Genomic DNA, 7,590 nt, shown 5'->3' on the forward strand with positions numbered 1-7,590 from the left:
AGAGTCAAACTTGGCAAGGTTGTCTTTCGTATTGAGTATAAAACATTTACAACCAAAGGCACGAAAATATCCAATGTTGGGTTTTCGTCCTTTCCAAAGTTCATAGGGGGTTTTCTTAAGTATAGGTCTAACTAAAGCCCTATTGAGTATATAGCACGCTGTGTTGACAGCTTCACCCCAGAAATACTTTGGAAGCCTATTCTCACTCAGCATTGTCCTAGCTATTTTGACTAATGTTCTGTTCTTCCTCTCAACTACCCCATTTTGTTGAGGAGTTCTAGGAGCAGAAAAATTATGGTCAATGCCGCTTACTTCACAGAATTCGTCAAACTGTTGGTTTTTGAATTCTCCGCCATTATCACTACGGATGTGAGCTAATTTCAAATCTTTGTCATTTTCAAGTTTTCTAATCAGTGTTGAGAACATCTCAAAAGCTTCATCCTTGCTACTCAGCAAGATGACCCAAGTATACCGAGAGAAATCATCTACAATGACCAAGGAAAATCTCTTACCGCCCAAGCTGAGTGGCTGGACAGGTCCAAAAAGATCCAAGTGTAGTAATTCCAATGGACGCTTGGTTGAGACAATATTTTTACTTTGAAAAGACTTTTTGGTTTGTTTACCTTGCTGACAAGCATTGCATAATTGATCTTTCTCAAATCTAAGTTTGGGCAAACCCTCAACTAATTGCTTTCTTGCTAATTTGGCAAGGAGGTCCATGCTTACATGACTAAGTCTCCTATGTCATAGCCAGAAATTATCTTCCTTTGACACTAAGCATATATTTTTTGAAAACTTCTTTTCTAAACTCAGCATGAAGACATTGTCAACACGAAGGGCAGTTAAAATCAATTCATTTGTTTTTCCCTCGAGTATCCGACACTCAGTGGCATCAAATACAACCTTTCTACCGTTGTCACACAGCTGAGCCACGCTCAACAGGTTATACTTGAGACCCCTGACTAGGGAGACTGACTCAATAGTAGGATTTCCTCCGATAGTACCTGATCCTACTATCTTACCCTTTTTATTGTCTCCAAAGCTTACATTTCCACCTCGTTTATGCACAAGTGTGATGAACTGAGTTTCATCACCAGTCATATGCCTCGAGCATGCGCTGTCAATGTACCATAGCTTTGACTTCTCCGCACACCTCAGGCTCACCTACAATTTAAACTATTCATCTTTAGGTACCCAATTCTTTTTGGGTCCTCGTTGGTTAGCATCAACAGGTGAAGAATCATATTTTATTTTGTGACGACATACATTTATGGTGTGGCCATCTTTACCACAATAGTCACAAAAAAATTACCCTTTGAGGGTATTTCCTCTTTTGGTCAGCACGATGGTGCTGAGCATACCAACACACATTTATAGTGTGTCCTATTTTTCCACAACAGTCACACTGACTGTTCTGCTGAATGTACTGTCTATGCTGACCAGTACCTTGATACTCAGCATTTGGATAGAACCTTTTCTTAGCCGATGTACTCAGCTGGTTCTGTATAGATGTGATGTCCTTTCTCAGCTTCTTAGAGTCTGATTGGACTTCCGAGACAAACCGATGCATGATTTTTAGATTTTCATCTTGCCTAGTGTTGTTTTCAATCAGATGTCGGAGGTCACTCAGTTTGACCTCTTCAATCTCATCACATCGCCTGCTGAGTGCTCTTATTTTCTTATTACACTTTTTGGTCAGTGTATAGAGATCACTCAGGGCATTAACCATTTCATTTCTGAGCAGAAGAAGAGATGTTACCTTATTGGAGTGTTCCTCTTGGTCAGATCCATCTGAGAGGTCAGCTTGCTCAGATCGACAGTGGTCAGCAGATTCGTCAGCAATGAAACATATGTTTGCTGACTCAGTGGCATCAGCTTCTGATGAGGTTGACTCGTCACTATCGCTCCATGTTGCCACCATTGCTTTTCTGCTACCTTTCTTTTCTTTCTTCAAAGTGGTACAACTTGATTTAATGTGCCCAGTTTGATGGCATTCAAAGCAAGTGACAGGCCTTGAGCTGTCCTTCTTGTATTTGCTGTCGCTGGACTCAGCTTTGTATTTATCGCTTCTTCTGAATGGCCTTTTGTTGTTCTTGTCATTCTTTCGGAACAGCTTCTTCATCTTTCTGGTGAACATGGCCATCTCCTCATCATCTGATGAGTCAGCTTCTGTTGAGTCAGCTTTCATGACAAAAGATTTTTGCTTCTTGCCCTCTGACTTTTCTTTAGCTTCGAAATTCTTCATGGAGATCTCGTGGGTCAGCAGAGATCCTATGAGCTCATCATATTTGTATGTGGTCAGGTCCTGAGCTTCTTTCACAGCTGTCTTCTTAGCTTGCCAGCTCTTGGGGAGACTCCTCAAGATTTTCTTCACCTGTTCTTCTTCTGTGAAGTTCTTGCCGAGTCTCTTAAGCTCATTTATGATATTGGTGAATCTTGAGTTCATCTCAGAGATATCTTCATTCTCGTTCATCTCAAACATCTCATATAGTCTCATGTGTTGATTCACCTTGGACTCCTTGACCTTGTTGGTTCCTTCATAGGTCACCTCCAGCTTTTTCCATATTTCCTGTGCTGACTCACAACCTAAAATTTTGTTGTACTCTGCAGCATCTAAAGCATAATGAAGCATATTGATAGCCGAAGCATTATTCTGTAATTTCTTAAGGTCGTCTTCTGACCACTCAGTCTCACTTTTAACAACTTTCTCGTTGTTAACAATTTTGTAAGGAACAAATGGGCCTTGGACTATCGCAAGCCATGCATTCATGTTTGTTGCCTGAATAAAAATTTTCATCCTGTTCTTCCAAAATGTATAATTTGACCCGAAGAACAAGGGAGGCCGACTAATAGATAATCCCTCAGGGAGTATCTGTGTTGTTTGATTTCCTGGAAGGAAACGAGTGCTGTTCTCAGCCATTTATAGGGATCAACTCAAGATAGTTTTATCTTTGAGTAGTGAGCTACTGAGCTCTGATACCACTTGTTGGTCCCGTGTAATGTAATAGGATTAGTTCCAAGGGGGGTTAGGAACTAATGTAACTTTTTCGCTAATTATGCTGACTTAATTTGATTCTTTAAATAACTTCACTCAGTTTTGGTCAGCAAGGCTGAGCGTGATGTAAGACAGCTTTAGTCAGAGGCTGACTAGTGTTTCACTTGTGAGTTGGGAAATAACGCTTAAGGTTAGCTTCCAACTCAGCACTCTGATTACTCAGCGTCAGCTTATATAAATTATATACTGAGTAGTTTAAGCAAGCAACACATACATGTATATATCAAGAGAAGGATTAGAGATTGCTCAGCAGTCTTATCCTGGTTCGGCCTCACCGCCTATGTCCAGTCCCCAGAATCCTTCCGGGCTTTTTCAATCCACTACTGAGCTCTTTAAAGGTAGAGCACAAACCGTTTACAAAGAAATTGAGTATGCAAGAGTACCATCCTCTATTCGTCTACTCAATCCTACTGAGCGCTATAACCGAACACTCAGATTTTCTCTACCGCTAAGTACTAAAACCGAGTACTCAGCTTCACTCTCTCAACCTTTACAATTGATACAAGATTTGTTCTCTCAAACGAAGAACACTTTAGATGAATACAAATTCACTCTAAACTTTTACACAGAGATTGGATTTGGGTGTAAGAACTTACTTTTTCTATTTAGACAGCTTCTATGTTGGATTTTCACTCTTGTGAAGATTTGCTTTTTTGTCTGTGCTTTCTTGTATTTCGGCAAAGGATCCAAGTGATGAACTTGTCCTTTTATAGTAATTTCTGAAGCTCCAATGATTTGAATTCGGACTTATCCGTTGAATTCAAATGGTCTTCTTGCGTCATTCATTTGGTCAGCATTCAGAATCGCAGGCCAATCCTGTCGTCTGAATTTAGCAGGCGCCAGGCTTGCTAGTTTCCTCTTCTTGCGCCAGGTTTCATCTTTTAGCGCCAGGTTTGTCTTCTTGCAAAATGCCAGTTGATCTATGCGTCTCAAAAAGGTCTTTTGGCGTAATTCCGAGGCTTCTGAATTGGTGCAGACCTTTGTCGGGCTTTGTCTTCTAGTTAACGGATCATTGGTACTGTCCTGACGATCAATCAGCTTGACTTAATTGACGTTGCCTTTAAGATCTCTTTTGACGGGGCTGAGTTATGTTCTACTCAGCTTCTTCGGTCAGCTTCGTCTTCAAGCGTTTGTTCTGAAGAAGACTTTTCTTCTATGATGCTGAATTGTGTTCTACTCAGCTTCTGTGGCTCATGCTGACTTCGTTCTGTCTTACTTTTTGTTCATGTTCTTATTTATTAATATACTCAACATTGAACAAACACATTAGTACAATTAAATCAAAGCACTTAAATTTAATTGTCTTAATCATGGGATTAACTTAAATAATTTTGTCAAATCAAAATCATGTGAAAAGGTGTTTCAACAAACGAGGCCTCCAATTCCTGCATGGACGAGCTGAACAAGAAAATGGACACATTAATGGTAACATTAAGCCTCAACAACCCGACATGGATGCCATTCTGTGCATAATATGGCGGCAATCACTACAGTAATGTTTGTCAAATCAAACATATTTTTGCCAAAGATGAGAATGTAAGTTTTGTGGACAACCACCGAATGTATAACTCTCACCCCAATACTTACAACTCTTCAAATGATTGGGAGAGGTCTCAATACCCGATTGGACCTTATAAGATATCTAATAACAACTTTTTGATACCCAACTTGACTTGGTCGTTGATTGCAAATGGAGCAACGTTGGAACGACCTCTCACAAACAAGCAGGGTATATAGATGAAATAATGTCCCTCCTGAGGAATATATCAACCCAGCTTGCAAGTAATGAGGCAGTTTGCAAGAACTTGAGCAATCAGTTAACCCTGATTAGGCAAAGGGAAGAATAGAACCAAGATATCCCCCAAGTTAATAAGGAATTGTTGAAACACGATTTCCATACTGACTTTTGATTATGACAAAAATATTATATAGGAAATTAAAATCCCATAAATAGGTTAAGTATAAAACTTAAATGTTATTTAATTTAACTAATTGTTTGTTAAGTGTGTTTGATTGAATAAGAGAAAGAAAATGAATTAAAAAAAGGCTTTAAGATTGGCTAAAAGCCCAAAGCTTCAATCCGGCCTAGAAGCTGGAAGAATCCAGAAGCTTTGTCTCAAGCCCAGAAGATTGATTCTACCGGAAGACAAGAGAATCAAAGTTGACTTCTCTCATTGACAATGCGCTACTAAATGTGGAAAGAAGTACAAGCAACATGTTGCTTGTCCCCCTAAACAATTTGGACTCTTTGGCATAATTGTCCAACCCGTCAGACTGCCTCCAGCAGAAATCAGAAACATGTTGTCTCAAGAAGATAGATGGAAAAGCAACTTCAACGGAAAGCATTTGTACTGAAATCAGAAGGTGAAAGCGATAAAAGGAGCTTTCCCTCCAACAGTCTTTTTTGAATTTCGAAATGACCTCCTCCAGACTTCACTATAAAAGCCCCAACAAAAGCTTCATTTGGACTTAATCATCAACGCTGAAATCAAGAGAATCATCCTTCAAGTGCCAAAAGCAAAAAGCAAAAAGCAAAAGTTTATACACATTCATTGTTTTCATTCATGTAATAGATACTTTACTTTGTGTTCTAAGTTAGAACAAAATTCATCTTTTGTTAAAAGATCAGAAGTTGTTCTGTTCACTTCGATTATAAGTGAATAGGTTGAGAGGTAGATAGATTGTTAAGTGTAGTGTGCAAAGGACGGTACTTTGTAGTGCCTATGAGTCTATTGTAAAGGTTTTTGCTCTACCGTTTGAAAGAGTTCATTAGTGGATTAAAACCCAGAAGAATGGATTTTAGGACTGGATGTAGGCAGGAGGCCGAACCAGTATAAATAACTGAGTAACTTTTCTCTAACTCTTTACTTTACTTACTTCTGATATTTGCTTACTTTGGAATAAAATCATCTAAGTAACGATTCCGACTCTTGTGCACAATAGATTGCATAACCTTAAGTCCTAACAGAAGCTCCTTTAGTTGAGTTGCGTTCTATTAAGAAAGATCAGAAGCAGAATCAAGCTTCGTTTGGCTGTATAACTCAGTAAATGAAGATTGCCTCTGATTCCGAATCTGCCTTTGTCTGTGCTATTGAATTAATTGTGAGAAAATTTATTAAGGGTTAAATTTAGCCAATAATTTCACTCACCCCCTTTGGAACTAAACTATATCTCACAAGGGACCAACAGGAATCACATATTCCACAAAGGGAATCAGCCCAAGCCATTGCCCTAAGAAGTGGTAAGGAAGTTGAATCATCACTACCACCTCAATTGCAAACTCAATTGTCATCTCAGGTAAGTAAGGAACCGGAAGTGGTAAGCAACCCCGGTCCTATTTCTGAAACCTCAGCTCCTTAGACAATTAAGTTAAGCTTTTTGTGCCTAAATTACCATTTCCTCAAAAACTGAAAAAGGCTGCACTTGATAAGAAATTTGCTACGTTTTTAGAAATATTTAGCAAACTGGAAATTAATATTCCATTAACAGAGGCACTTGAGGAAATGCCTACATATGCAAAATTCCTTAGAGACATGTTGTCCAAGAGGAAGAAATTTGGGGAAAACGAAGTTGTGGCCCTAACTGAGGAATGTTCGGCTATTATCACTCATAAACTACCCCCAAACTTAAAGACCAAGGGAGCTTTATCATCCCTTGTAGAATAGGAAGCATGCACATAGATAGAGCATTATGTGATTTATGAGCCATTATTAATTTCCAGGAAATTAGGACTTGGAGAACCAAAACCAACAAACATGACACTGTAGCTAGCAGATAGGTCGATTGCCCGATCTAGAGGGATAATCGAAGATGTGTTGGTATGGTGGAAATTTAGGGAGTATTTGAGGGTAAGTAGTTAGAGTTGAGAGTGTGCAAGGTTATGGGTGTGAGGGAGTAGCAGTTAAGAGTAAATTGCGCCATTAATTGATGCTAGAAAGAAAGAAATATATAAAAAAATAGTAAAATGAGAAAAGAATATTGAAGCTCTATTCTATTTACACGTAAGATAAATATGCTATCAAACTTCCATGTGTAAAATTTTGTTTAGAGCTTTAGATGATAGTAATAGATAGATATGGTTGTTGTTCGTTTATTGCAGGTTTCAAGAAATAGTGCCATTGAGTGCTCGAAATGTACTAGTGAGTGAAGACAATGAACCAACAGCAAAATGGCTAGCTCTGATAAACCATGCACTTAATAAATCCAGACATATGATCAATCTGGCACTATCATTTTCTAATTGGTGATTGCTTCCACATCGTTGATAGATTCTAACACAGTTAACTTTCCATCCAATATGGGTTGCATTTTATCTAATTGGATAGATCAGATGTGACCAAATAATAGATCCGAGACTAAATACACAAATTTTGGATAAATTAGGAACCAAAAAATGCTTTAATATTACTATGAAATACTATCTTACGATGAAATACTAATTTTCAGATCATCATTTCATTAATTTTTTTAATAGACGTTCATTAATTTGAACTTTAATATCAATATGAAGTAAAATTCAAAAACTTTTAAGTTAT

Source organism: Euphorbia lathyris, chromosome 1 (genome assembly GCF_963576675.1).
Source record: "Euphorbia lathyris chromosome 1, ddEupLath1.1, whole genome shotgun sequence".
Taxonomy (NCBI): domain Eukaryota; kingdom Viridiplantae; phylum Streptophyta; class Magnoliopsida; order Malpighiales; family Euphorbiaceae; genus Euphorbia; species Euphorbia lathyris.